General features: G+C 41.3%; 1 long non-coding RNA gene across 1 annotated transcript in view; it reads right to left on the reverse strand.

Annotated features, from left to right (window-relative positions):
• Nucleotides 1-4,352: 4,352 nt before the first annotated feature.
• LOC116104466 overlaps nucleotides 4,353-15,088 on the reverse strand; it is a 20,249-nt gene continuing 9,513 nt past the window's right edge. The window contains exons 2-3 of the long non-coding RNA XR_004123919.1: nucleotides 4,843-4,888; nucleotides 4,353-4,579 (exon numbers count right to left, since the gene is read on the reverse strand). This is a non-coding gene — a long non-coding RNA (uncharacterized LOC116104466). The remainder of the gene's footprint in view (nucleotides 4,580-4,842; nucleotides 4,889-15,088) is intronic.

A 15,088-nucleotide genomic window follows, 5' to 3' on the forward strand; every position in this document is an offset into this window, starting at 1 on the left:
GTCACCATCATGGGCTCTCTATCCTAGCATTCCAGAAGTTTGTTTTGATTCACACTCAACTTTTTGGAAGCTTTTCACTGGAGTTGCCTGAAGTTGTTTTCTCATTCTTTGTGAAATAATTTAAGATTTAAGAAGGCATTCATTGGAAACCAGAGATGCTGTATTTGCATAAACAATGACTTCTCTTGTTTCTGGAAAGACAGTGTTATTTTCAACAACACATATGGCCTTAAAACCTTGCTGGCTTAATGCTACCTTCTCTGACCAATACAATCTGGCAAGGTAAAGCTTATTAGTCAAGTGGTGGTGTGCACACTTTAATCCTAGCACTTGGGAGGCAGAGGCAGGCAGATTTCTGAGTTCGAGGCCAGCCTGGTCTACAGAGTTAGTTCCAGGACAGTCAGAGCTATACAGAGAAACCCCTGTCTTGAAAAAAACAAAAAAGAAATTAAAAGAGAAAAAGAAAGGTAAATATTAGAGAAACATATGAACTGGCTTCTAAAGAAATAATAAGCTGATGTACAAAATCACTAAAATGCATATGTTGAAGCCCTACCCAGAAAATGATGGCATTTGGAGGTCTAGATACTATCATAGAAATTGAATCCTTAAACTTGGAGTAATGCCTCTAGACCAGAACACAGCTCTTACATTGCACACACACACACACACACACACACACACACCTATATATGGAGATATATGTCTATCTCACTGTCTCTTTCTCAGTCTCTCTTAGAAAGAGAGACTCTGTCTCTGTCTCCTCACCTCCCGTCCTCTCCCTCCCTCCTTTTAGAAGTTATAGCCAAAGGACCCTTATCTGCAGCCAGTGAAAGGGCATCTCTAGGTGAAACTGAATGGAACAGCACCTTGACCTTAGACTTCCCAGCATCTGGAATTGTAAGAAATAAAATAGCTGTTGTGTAAGCTACCAATTGAGGGTATTTTGTTATTGCAGCTTGTGTTAAGCCAATTGTGTTTGCAAAGGCACAAGCACCTGTCCCACCCTGTTTCCTCAAGAAATACTGAGGATGTCTCGATCTTCTGGGAAGATAAGACCGTTTTATTTCTTGTACTTTCTCATGTTTGGTCACTAGACTACTAGGTGGCCTTAACTTCTTAGTGGTCCTAGGAAAGGACAGGTCTGTAAGATATCCGTGCACCCTCAAAATGAAGGTATTTTCCCTTACTGGAATGCAAGGAAATGGCCTGGCCAGAAAATAGGTTCTCTAGGGACAGAGAAGAGGTCTGATGGCAGCTGTCATGGGAGATGCCTAATTAGAAAAAGCATGGATAGCTAAAACTTCATTTAAAAAAAAGAATAAGGTTTACCTGTGTCAAAAAGCTCTCTTTCTCTCTCTCTCTCTCTCTCTCTCTCTCTCTCTCTCTCTCTCTCTCTCTCTCTCTCTCTCTCTCTCCTCTGTCTGTCTCTCTGTCTATCTCTCTGTCTCTCTCTGTCTGTCTCTCTGTCTGTCTGTCTGTGTGTGTGTGTGTGTGTGTGTGTGTGTGTGTGCGCGCGCGCACGCGCGTACGAGCATGTATAAGTGGAAGTCAAAAAGAGAAAGAGACATACACATGGAGGTAAGGCATTGTCTTAGTCAGGGTTTCTATTCCTGCACAAACATCATGACCAAGAAACAAGTCGGGGAGGAAAGCGTTTATTCAGCTTACTTCCACATTGCTGTTTATCACCAGAGGAAGTCAGGACTGGAACTCAAGCAGGTCAGGAAGCAGGAGCTGATGCAGAGGCCATAGAGGGATGTTCCTTACTGGTTTGCTTCCCCTGGCTTGCTCAGCCTGCTTTCTTATAAAACCCAAGACTTCCATCCCAGGGATGGCACCACCCACAAGGGGCCCTACCCCCTTGATCACTAATTGAGAAAATGCCCACAGCTGGATCTCCTGGAGGCACTTCCCCAACTGAAGTTCCCTCTCTGTGATAACTCCAGCCTGTGTTAAATTGACACACAAAACCAGCCAGTACAAGCATATACACAGAGACACAGAAATAGAGACAGTGGAGGGGGAAGGGTTTGGACTTGGTCACCTGAAAAGGGAAGGACCAGATCACAGGGTTTGTATGATATGTGAATATTTCCTGGAAAACATTCAAAGATTCTTTCTTCTACTGGTTCTCAACCCTCCTAATGTTGTGTCCCTTTAATACAGTTCCTCATGCTGTAGTGACTACCGACCATAAATTGACCATATTTTGAATGATGAAAATGACCATATTTTCATTGCTACTTCATAACTGTACTTTTACCACTACTATGAGCTGTAATATAATAGCTGTGGTTTGGGTGGTTTTAGGTCCTGTAAAAGGGTTGTTTGTTGCCTCCCTCCCCCTCAAAGACTTCACCACCCATAGGTTGAGAAGCACTGTTCTAGAATATCTTTAACTTGATTAAACTGTTTTCCCACTAAAACCAAGAAAGTACTACAACCTGTATTGAGGATGTAAGGGCTTTCTACTGAATACAACACGGTTCACCAGTCACTGAATTAAATAATCATCTTAGTAATGCCATTTTCAAGGTCAAGCCATCTTTCCTGGTATTAAAAATGACGCTCTTCAAGTACATAAACTAGTCCTTTAATTGGAAATAAGTGCTGTGAAATGTGGCTTGCCAGTATTGGGGGTTTGGGGTGACAAATTAAGGTTTGTTTTTCTTTAGAAGCTGTCTGTCAGAACTTCCTCTGCCGGACATCATCCAGGAAGTAATATTAGATGGAAGAGTCAGGAAGGGACAGCTCTGACCAGACAGACAGAATGCCATCACAGGAACTACAACAGGGATGCTTGTTAAAGCCTGGGTGTGTGTCCAGGACAAGGAGGACCATAACACAGAGAGGTTCACAGGAGACTTAGAGAAAATCAGCCATATCAAGTGTGGACTGAAACAGTCCTGTGATCTTCAAGCATCCTTGGAAGGCCGAATAAGTAAATGGTTGATGAATTTAAAATGCAGATAAATGGATATGAGCCTGGAAATGAGAGAGAGGAAGTGGTCTTCCTGATGTGCTCCAAGCTAAGTAACCATATATAGAAAGCTTGAAATGGTCCTGCATGACTAAATGTCTTGAGAGTTTCTGACCATCCAAAAGTGTGGCTGGGAGTTGGTACTTGAACTTCAAGGCCAGGTTTATAGAAGGAGGTAAGGTGGTGGGAAAACTTAACCCAGGAGAGTGCACATGAGCCAGGACCACTGTGTCTTAGGAATGGTGAACCTCAATGGAGAGCACAGAAAGACACTGGTTACCATGGCCTTTAGGAAAACTGGAACCCTACCTAGGAACAGCATTTTAGCTTAGAATTTAAAAAAAAATAAAGAATAGGTAAAATAAAATAAAATAAACTTTCTTTTTTCAAGTGTGTGTGAGCTCGTTTGAATACTCAAAAGTGTGTGTGTGTGTGTGTGTGTGTGTGTGTGTGTGTGTGTGTGTGTAAATGTACAGATGGATACCAGGAGACAGTCCTTCTGTTACTATTCACCATTCCCTCGTTGAGACAACGTTTTTCATTGGCCTGAAGCTCATTGATCCATCTAGGCTGACTGACTGGCAAGCCTCATGGATATTCCTGTTCCCACCTCCCAAGCACTGGGGTCACAAGTGTGTCTACCTTTGTTTTTACATGGGTTCTAGGGATTGAATTCAGGTCCTCATGCTTACAAGGCAAGAATATTACAAGCTGTGCTATCTCCCCAGCCCCTAAAATCAAATAAACAAATCTTTCTAAGAAAACGTTTAGAATGGCATGGATTGCTAGGGTAGAAAATAAGTGACCCATAGCTGGTGGATGCCAGAGCATTACATGATTAGAAAATTGATCTGAATTTTCTTGAAAAGCAAATGGGTCTTTGAAGCTATGAAAAAAAGAAAATCATATTCATAAGAAAGTCTAGACTGCCATAAAAAGATAAAGCTAAAAATCAGTCACTTAAAAAGCAGCAAAATTGATGACTTATCTAGAATAGTGAATTGCACCTGAGAAACCTCTAATTCATTGTAATTTGGGGGGACTATAAGATGACTCATCAGGTAAAAGCTACCAAGCTTGATTGAAGGAGAGAACTGACTCCCTGTAAAGTTGTCCTTCAAACTATACACTACACACACACACACATAAACACACACACACACACACACACACACACAAAGCAAATAAATAAATAGACAGACAGACAGATAGGTAGACTTGGGGCAGGAAGAATGATATGGCTCTGCCCTCCCAAGGCATCTCCAGACAGTAGATATAGCCAACCAGGGGAAAGAAGCGGTAATGTCTGGAAGATATAGTAATTTTCAAATGAATTTTAATTACTTTTATTTATTTGTTTTTGTGGGATAAAGGCATGTCTGCGGTAAGAGGTGTTATGGTATGTGGAAGTCAGAAGACAACTAAGGTCACCAGGAGACTGTGGTGGGTTCCTTCACTCACGGAGCCGTCTTCTGCCCACCAATATTTGTTATTAGCTAAGAAGTACAAAAGTAACAGCCATGAATTCATTCCAGTTTCTCAGTGTAGGTGGTCTCATGTCCACACTTCACTGCAAAGGATGCTGGGAGATATATTCTAAACTGAACAAAATCAGAAACAGGGAAATTGATGAGAACACCAGCATATGTGGCCACAATCTGCATCTTTTATTTTGTTTATCTATTAACATTTTATTAACTTATTAATATTAATCATTGTGTGCTGAATTAATATTAGCATGCAATTAAAAATGTCACTTTGGAGGAAGTTTATCTGATTCTGACCCCCAACATCTAGCATTTAATAATGAGCCTGGCAAGTTAACCTCTATATGACCTGGAAATAGTAAGAGTACTCACCTCGAAGGGTATTATGGGAATTTCAGGAAGTAATACAGTTCAGTGCCTGGCAAATAGCAAGAACAAAGGATTGTTATCTATTGCTATGTAAATATAGAAAGGAGAAAATATTTTTCACATTAGAGCTGAAGAAACAGACTTCTCCAACTGTGTGAGCAAAGCCTGAAGTACTTCCTTGGTCTGCAAACAAAAGAAACAAATAAGCTTTTCTTTCTTTCAGAAGTGGAGCCATGCCCACCAGCTGGTCTCTGTTTACGTATCAACTGGAGTGAGATGGTCACATTGTACCATTTCCATCTTTTCTGCTTTCCTGAGTGATTTGGAAGGAGAACAGATGAGAAAAACTGTGCGGTGCCATCCCTAACTGTTCTATAATGTAATTAGATTCTGAGAAACTAAGGAAACTCCACTTGCTGGATGGGTGCCAAAGAGCCACTGGAAGAAATATGGAATCATCATTGAAAGAAAATCAGCCCAGAAATAAATAAATAAAATTGTCACCCCCACCTGGGCACCAGCATGTATCAGCAAATGGATAATCATGCCTTTCAAACAGAAACATATTTTTGCCATCACAGTTTAGATTTTATGTTGAATTCTCTGTTGCCTGATGCTCCCATACATGAGACCAGGATGACCTCCTCTGATTAATGGAGCCCAGGATCTCCTCTGAGAGATTCAGGTTACTTGAAAATTCAACCTACTAACTAGCTAAACTCCTGGCTGCCTGCCTTGGTTTAAGTCCTATGGAAAGCTATAGAGTTGGCTTCATAGGAGAGCCATGCTAGAAGCTGTGGAACCTTAGAGAGAGAGGGAAACGTTATAAGTGAGAATGATCTGTGGGGAAGGAGACTCTTAATTATTTTGAGCACCTCTCCATGTTCTGAGCAGTTTCAATGGAATTTTATTTAATTTTTTTAATCCTCAAAGGAACCATACAAGGAACATGTTTTCTTCCCCATTTTATGGAAGACACTGACATCCAGCAAAGTTAAGTGATGTGCCCAAGTGCCTAGCTGGTGATAAGGGAGAGCCAGAAATAAGAGTCACATCTGTTTACCTTCCAAACCTAATATCTCCTTTTAATTGCCTTTCTGCAATTTTGCTGTGAATTAGACCTGGTCCTGGAGAAACAAGTGATTCAAGAGAATCACCTGAAATGCTGAGACAATCTCAGGCAGCCAACCAGAAGTAGAGTGCAGACAATAAGGACCAGACCCCAAGAAGGGACACTACAAGGTCCCACAGGAAGTAGGGAACAAAGATAGAGCTAAAGAAAAGGGATGATATTTGGAAAACTGAGACTGCTGACCTGTTGCAAAAGTGAGAATTTGACTGAGCTAAAGATGTGTACATCCCTGAGTAAAGTAGTGACACATGAACTTGATTGGTGGGACCCAAGAAAATCATAAGAGGAGGTGACAGTTTCCTTCCACATACCAGAATGTTCTTTGCCCTACCATGGCCACAACTCATTCTTCTTTCTTCTTCCATCATCTGTTACCTACTTGCTTTCCCTCCACTTCTCCTCCATGCTTTTGCCTACACCAATGCCTTCCCCTGGAAAGTCTACAAAATCATTCACCCATTCATTGAACATAATTGCTAAGAGTGGCAGGTGCTGGGGACTTAACATTGGTCAATATCCAACCTCTGTCTGATGGAGCTTACATTCTAGTTTGAAAAGACAAAAAGCAGACGGACATAAATAAACACTCTCCTACATAAAATAGTGGTACATGCTACAAAGAGGAATAAGCCAGTTAATAGGGACAGGGAGAAATAGGACAACTTAAGATCCAGTGGCCAGGGAAGTCTTCTCTAATTATAGTAGCTATGTTACAGGGGACACATGAAGGAAGCGAAATAGTGATCTACGTAGACATTATGGAAATTAATCCCATCAGATGTGTTCAAGAAACAATCAGGAGATAGCACATGTGGAGGAAGTGGGAAGAAATTATGGTTGAAAGTACAAGGATTTTGCTGTCCTAAACCAGAATGTGTGAGTCTCTGCCTTCTATATTCTCCCAACATCCTTCATTTTGTATGCCCCTGCTGGAATTCAAGTTGCCCTCTAGTCTAGACTAAATATGTCTGTCCTCAACTAGCCTGCAACCCAAAGAGGCCAAGTGTCTTAATCTCTTCAGCACTGTCTCATTAGTGCTCACTCACCCAATGGCCCTGGTAACATCAAGAGACAAGATAGGAGGCCTCAGGTACAAAGCACATGAGAAACTCAACAGCATCCTCCTGTTGTGTATAGAAAGAGGCAGTCTTGGTGGGCATGAGACATGGTGTCTAGTGTCCACCACAGCATCCTGCAAGAGTCAGCCATCACAGCATACTGTATCTAACAAACCAAATCTAAATGAGTTCAACAGCCTCCTGCAAAGGGGTGGATCCTGTGTATATGTGATATTCAAATTCTATTCATATTCCAGCTTCTAGGTGAAATCATGAACAAGAGTACCCACAATGGGACTAAGACTCCAGGGGGATGGTAAGATATAGGTGAGGACTTAGGAAAATAAGACTAAGGAAAGTGGTGTGTTGAAGAGAAATGAGTTATTCCATTCATAAACTGAACAAATGCAGCCCTGTGGGGGGGGGACTGTAACTTTGTGTCCCGGTTCACTCCTTCTTCCAGGTGCAACTTATCCCAAACATGAATCTGCTACAATGACAGAGGCATCAGTCTTTCTGAATTGATTCAGATCCAGGAAGAACATCTGCCCAGCAGGGATGAGGATACACTGGCTTCAGGCTGCATTAAACATCCAGCACCTATAGTGTACCTGCAGGCCAGAAACTTTTTCAGATAAGACTAAAGTACCATTCTCCTGTCTACTGGCATCAGTCCCTTTCTGTCCATCTCTGTGAGCTGTTAGAAGTCTCTGTTAGAAATCTGAGAGTTGGTGGTGGACTAGCCTTCATATATACAACCAATTCTGAGCCTGCAAAACAATGTATATCTGCAAACTTGAAAGTGCTGTCATGAGCCCAGGCCCTGCATCTCAATCTCCCTATAGAGGCCAATCTCGGAATTCATTTGGATCCTTGTTGGGCTCTCAGATTGCTGCCAAGCACTAGAGAAAGCAAGAAATGTAGACTTGGAGTAGGGAGCAGGAGATTCTCCTCTCTGCGCTCTGCCAGCAATGTCCCCAGAGGTATACAGAATAGCTCTGGATCTCAAACATGAGCCTCTGAGTGCTTAGACAGCAGAAAAATGAAAACACCACATAGATGGTCCCTTGAAGTTCTAAATGGGAAGACGCTTAGAATAGGAGGTGACAACAGAGATGAACCTGGTAGTCATCCTTCTTTTTAGAAAGTACTCCATTAGCTTCCTATCCCCCAGTTCCTATTTGGACATCTCATGAGACAGAGACCTACCATCAAAACTAAAGCAGTTTTGATGTGGACTGGGAGGCCTCAAGGGCAGGAGATGCCATGTGAGTTGAGTCTTGAATGACACAAATGAGGTAGCCATAAGAGACCTGTGACAAAAATAATTCTAAGAACATAGCCCTTCAAATACAAAAGTTCTGGGTCAGAAGCCAATCGTACTGACTCAAGAACATAAGAAAGCTATTCAATATAAATGTCATTGTTGTAGGTTACTTTTCACTGCAGTCTGTTCTGTTACCTTCATAACTAATGACCACTGAAAATGCCTTGCGTAGGGGCTGGCGAGATGACTCAGCAGGTAAGAGCACTGACTGTTCTTCCGAAGGTCCTGAGTTCTGGTCCCAGCAACTACATGGTGGCTCACAACCACCCGTAATGAGATCTGACACCCTCTTCTGTTGTGTCTGAAGATAGCTACAGTGAATTGCACTGTAGCAAGCAGGGGCAGAGCGAGCGGGGCTGGCAGAGGTCCTGAATTCAATTCCCAGAAGCCACAGATATGATGAAGCAGGGCCGGAGTGAGCAGGGCTGGCAGAGGTCCTGAATTCAATTCCCAGAAGCCACAGATATGATAGCTCATGGCCATCTGTACAACTACAGTGTACTCATACCCATAAAATAAATAAAATAAATCTTAAAAAAAAAGAAAATGCCTAGTGTACTTAATAGCTCTTCCTGCTCTGTGACTATTTAGCATGTGGCTACATGTTACATGTAGTACATGTAGCATGGACCACAATGTAAAGTTACACTTCACTCTAAGTATAAAGCAAAAATGTGGAGGAAGCACTGGAAGAGTTGTATCTGGCATTCATCACTCCACTGCAAGCCAAGCAGACACTGAATGTAATGGGCCTGATGGGAGAAGGCAGGGCCTTGTATGAGTTTTAGGTACACAAGTGGAAATATGTGAATAGATCTAGAATGGATTTTGTTTGCAGAGCCTTTGTGACCTAAAATAGGAGACTAAATGTGGGGAAAGAGAGAAAGGGAATAGCCAAGTGCAGTCTTCAGGACAGAATGCTTCCCCAAAATCAGATCTTCGGCATCTTAACTGGGTTTACTATTGCATCTCCTGTGACAAATCTTATTCTCTCCCTAGGAAACAGAAGTCTTCTCTCTTGTCTTTACTTAAAGTATCAGAGAAGAATTCTGATTGGCTTGTTTTGAACATATCCCTAGCCATCGAACAAGAAGTTTAGGGAACTGTGATTTTATGTATGTAAGTATGTATTTATTTATTATGTATTTCTCTATCTATCTATCTATCTATCTATCTATCTATTTATTTATTTATTTATTTATTTATTGGCTAGGTTACCTGGTGGAGGAAGACTGATTAGATACTCCCAGAAACTTGTAGAATTGAATTTTACCACAGGAAGGTTGAAAGAGTCTATATCAGAAGAGGAAGGGAATGGAGGCTTGGCAACAACAGATGCCAACTGCTAATGGCACATCCTTGCACTTAAGATGAAATACAAGCCCTTTCACATGACATACTACAGCTCTTACCATCTGGCCCTGCTCCTGCCCTGCTTCATCCGTTGCAATTTTCACTAATTGTTCCCTGGTGGTACTAAACAACCTGCTCTGCACTCTGTCCTGCTTGTGACTCTCCCACTGCACCACAGCAAGTACCCCCACTTGCTTGTTAACCCAAACGCCATTGCAGTTCTCCCTGACACTCTGGCATCCATGCACAGGACACTTCCATTCCTTACTCATCATCTCATTTCTTTCACCTGGCGTGGCCACTGTAAGCTTCTCGGGAGCACTGTGCCTTTTGTTTCTATTCCCATCCACATTTTATGTAGCTTCGCTTGCCACATTAGTAACTAAGAAAGAGGAAAGGAGTTGGAAAGGGGAGGAAACGGAGTGGCAGTACAAAGGGAAAAGGAAGGAATATCAATGACCAATGTATCTTTGAGATACAAAAGAATACAGAGCCTGGAGACAATCCGTAAGATAGCACGTATTCCTTATTTTAAGCTTCAACTAGACTAATGTAAGTGGAAGTTGGAGGTGTGTCAGCTGTGTGTCCACTGAGGCATACACAGGGGTTATTTAGATAACACATATTTTTTGCCACCTTCAGATGTTTCCTTTTGCTTGCACACTGACTTGGGGGTCCTTTGAGATAATGCTCTAAGGGCCAATTTGTTAACACATTATAAAATTGAAGGCCCATCAATTTTACAATCCAGTGATTGTAGCCCGCGCAGTCGTCTCGCCAGCAAGAAGACACTCGGACACTAGGTTCCTTCTGCAGCAACGTTTATTGTCTCCATCCACAGGGAAAAAAGGGTCGAGCCCAAAGTCCGTACTGCTTATATACACCACAGTGCGGCGTGTCTGCCCACAGCGTGGCGTGTCTGCCCATGATTGGCTGTTTGCTCATTACCCTACGTAACGCCCCGAAATGGGCCGTGACATGGCATCTTTTTCACTCTACGCACATGTGCAAACAGTTCTCTATGCACATGCGCAAACAGTTGTTTACTAGGAGTTAACAGCGGAAGTAGGTGCCATCTTGCCATGGCGAATGCCTCTCCAGCTTCATGGCTCCCCACAAGTGATTCCATTCACCACATGTAGAAAGTCTCCCACACACCTGGGGACATGTACATGGTCATAACTGCAACATTATTCATAAATGAAAAAATACATATACTCTGACCTAGTTTCTATTTACAGGAAATCATACTCTGTCTGTCTGTCTGTCTGTCTGTCTGTCTGTCTGTCTGTCTCTCTCTCTCTCTCTCTCTCTCTCTCTCTGTGTGTGTGTGTGTGTGTGTGTGTGAGAGAGAGAGAGGGGAGAGAGAGAGAAAGAGACAGAGAGAGAGAAATTCTATCATTTGTGACATGATGGATCAACCTGTGCTAAGTGCTAAGTGACATGAACAAAGCATAAAAAGACAAGAACTACATGGACTCATTTATATTTGTAATCTAAAAATAATGGATAAGGGAGTGGGATGCTTGTTACCTGGGACTCAGAGATGGGGATATTAATCCAAAAAAAAAACAAAAACAAAAACTCAAATACACAGAAGAAATGAGTTCATGAGACCTGTTGTATACACTGACTTCAGCAAATAACTATGCAAACTATGCATTCTACTCAAAAATGACTGGAAAAAGTCTCCATTAAAAAAATATTTGAGGCAGTGCATATAAGTTAAATAAGTTGAGTTAGTCATTCCAATACATGTGCCAAAGTATAGTTATGGATGTCATAAATCTATAAAGGTATTTAATTGTCAGTTTTAAAAAGAGGGAAACCAGTGGACTTGCATCAAGAGCTATTATAATCAGCCAACAGAGGGTTGCAGCATGAAAAGGTTTTCCCAGGCAGAATTAAAAAACTGTCCATGTAAAATGTTTCTGAGCTTTGGATTAGTCAAAAGTTGAATGAGGTTGCTTGGGTAATTAGGGGTGAAGAATTTTTAAACCACAAGGGATTTGCAAAGAGAACTTAGAAAGTTCAATGGAATAAAAGCACAGAGATCTGAGAACAAGCATAACAGAGAGGTCTGTGAGATTTTTGTAAATAACCTAACAATTTGGAAACACCTCTTCACCCTTTGGATGGTATAAGCTGATCCCTTTGGATGTTATAAGCTGATGGTTTTATCTTGTTGATAGTGTAGATTGTAGGCATAAAATTTTTGCAACTTACTTTTAATAAACCTCTCCTCTAGCCCACCACCCAGAAGGGGTAGTGGAAGAGAAAAGTTATTACAATATGGCAGAAGTGGACCTGTTCAGCAATAGTTTTTTAGGAGACAGCTTGATCTTCTTGGGCAGCAGTTCAGTCCTGTAGCAAACACCAAATATGACTCAGCAGCTGCAGTCCAGTCCTCTAGACAGGCAGACCACAGGTACGAACTAGTAGCTACAGTCCAGTCCTTTCAGCAAGCCAACACCAGGAAGCAGTAGTTGAATCCTGAGAAACTGCAAGGCTTGCCAACCAGCCTAAGGCAAGGCTGCAAAAGCAGTAACTGCCACTGGAACCTTGGGTAAGTTTTTCTCGATGTCAGAGTTATCACAAGTTGAGCTCAACAACACTATGTAAAATAAACCAATACATGCACATCTTTAGCAAAGAATGGCAAGGTGGGAAGTCCACTGCCAGTGATTCTGTCTTCTTTAACATGACTTTTATGACAGTTAATTTACTATACATTAGAGTGTCTATTGATGGTGGAAATGTCAATGGTCAATAGCTCAAACTTGGTTACTAAAAAATTCATTTGTATTTATTTATGCTTGCACCATTCTTATAACAAGTGCTAGCCATCTCAGTTGTCATATTTTTAGAGATAAAACCAAAATATTCTTAAAAAAAAAAAAAAAAGAAAAACCAACAAAAATATATTCCATTTCCTTAACACTATCAGGCCAAAGATCACAAACCAGAGTCATTAATCACCATTCCTATGCACACACCACACCATCGGCAAGGGAGAAGCAGAATTGAAGAGCTTAAAGAGTACATACACACACATACACACATACAGGTGTGTGCACACCACTCGGGAAAGAGAATTGATTAATAGAAATTCTAAATAAGATGAATCAGGATCACAAGCAATTGCTTACCTAAATACATTCTTTCTTTCAGCTTATGATGAAGAAGACTATTGTGTGATGGAGAAGACCAGAGCAGGGATGAGGATAGCAATGACCATTTACCAAGTGCTTGTAGATTGTAACCACCTCCAAAGTGAGGCAGTTTGGAATTACAATGTCACTAGATTCTCAGAATTGTCCCTATTAATAAAAAAAGAGAGAGAGAGTCTAGATTCAGGTCTCTAATCTCAAAATTCACAGTCTTTCTCTAATATCATACTGACGCTGTATGATATTATGATATCTGTAGAGCTTATGTTATAGAAAAGAATTCAGCTCCAAATGAGCCTGTGTTCCTGTTTAGGCAAAGACCAAGCTGTAAACAAATGAGCCCCACTTCATATTCTGAGTAGTTGCTGCATGGCTAACATCTGCAAGGCCTTTTTGTATATTCTCCCACTGTATGACCCAAAGATCCTTCTGACATCCTTCTGTTTTATCAGTGATACTGAGACTCAAAAAGAACAAACAAGATACATGAGGACCCCAGCCAATGAAGCTGAGGCTTCAGATCTGCTGTAGCCTCCTGTGGATACTGACATTGGAAACATGTTCGTTAAGCTAAGGTTCTCAAATATAGGACGTTAAAACTTGCAGACTCCAGGCCTCCACTTTAGAACTCTAATTCATCCAACAGGGAATGGGCTTGAGACCTGATGTTGCTGTGAGCTTCTTCACATGGTAAACTAAAACTGGAGGTTTCAGGACCATTCTTGAACAAATGCCATGCCTATGTGGTATAGATAGTAAGATCAGTATCAGTCAGTATAAAAACAGGCACTCTCTCTCACCCACCAGCAGCTATCTGGGACTTTGCAAAAGAATCCAGAAAGTACTAAGACGTTTCACATCCCATCCTTAGTAGTTTGGGGAGGAGCTATTTCCTTTTTCCTTTACTCTTCCATACTCACTTGAAAGCATCATTATTGACCTATCTGTTGAATCATGGGCAAATCACTTAACACCCTACAAAAGGATGCTGAAGCAGGCACCTATGTGATCAAAGTTCCTGTGATGCTGTGAAATTTGAAGTTCACTTATGTCTTGGTGCTTTTGCTCCATGGGTGCCACTCTTTCAGAGAGGCATTAAGCATCAAAAAATGAGTGTCATCTTTAAAATATTTACTTAGAATATATTTTAAATGCATATATTTAACTAAATTTTAAATTTCTGTGAACTACAAATACTCTCTTTTGCCTTAAAAATCTTCATTTACTCAGATTATCAAGTAATAAAAACCACATGTACAATTATTAGTAAAGATTCAAGTTGTTAAACTCCATAAGGATGATGCTATCTTTGTCATATCCTCTTAAGATATGGCTTATTCTCTGGGAAAGTGTTTCTTCTCCATTGAGTTTTCTAACACCAGGTTTTTATTAGATTCTAGATCCTCAAATTCACATTGCTAGGAAGAGTGACAGCAACTTCATAATAAATGATTGGAAAAATAAAATAAAATAAAAATCTATGGATGAATGAACCATTCAAAAGCTTCTAAAATAAGAGTTTCATGGAGTTAAAAATTGTGGAGACAGAGAAGGCATCAACACAGCCAGTCTAGGGATATAGCAGAGCCATGCCTGGTCCATCGCAATGCTATGACCATCCCACTCACTATAGCAGCTTTCATGACCTATTTTTACTGAAATCAAAAGATATTATAATAAGAAATTGTAGGTAGGCAGTAGTCATTCTCATCACATTCAATTGTTTGATTTAAGATACTGAATAAGGCAAAAAGACACCACCTGCAAAGGCCTTCTGCTCTGGAAAGTGTGTCTAGTATATCACAGGTGTTGGGCTTCCTGTTTTGATAGGAAGGAGTCCTGCAACTAAGAAGCCCAGGAACCACACAGCTCTGAGGTAGGACAGTGTCTCAATGGGAGGACATCCTGAGACATGAGAGCTGCAGAACCACATGAAAAAGAAGAGAGGAAGCCTCCATGACAGAAGGAGCCCAGCTGAGCTGAGGAGGGCTGGAGCCTCAGCCCCTCTTCATCTTCCCTTCCTCCTTTCTTCTCTTCGTTGTTTCTTGTCTTCTTCCAATGCTAGAGTCTCCCCAGGCAGCAAATCTCATGAAAGAAATTTATTGGAGGGTCCATGGAGAAGGACAGATCAAGGGATGGCTGCCTTCTGCTCTAGGTGTAGACAGCATGGAGTTTGACAAAGGGCAGTGATTATTTAGGGGTCCGGGGG

Source organism: Mastomys coucha, unplaced genomic scaffold (assembly GCF_008632895.1).
Source record: "Mastomys coucha isolate ucsf_1 unplaced genomic scaffold, UCSF_Mcou_1 pScaffold22, whole genome shotgun sequence".
NCBI classification, from domain to species: domain Eukaryota; kingdom Metazoa; phylum Chordata; class Mammalia; order Rodentia; family Muridae; genus Mastomys; species Mastomys coucha.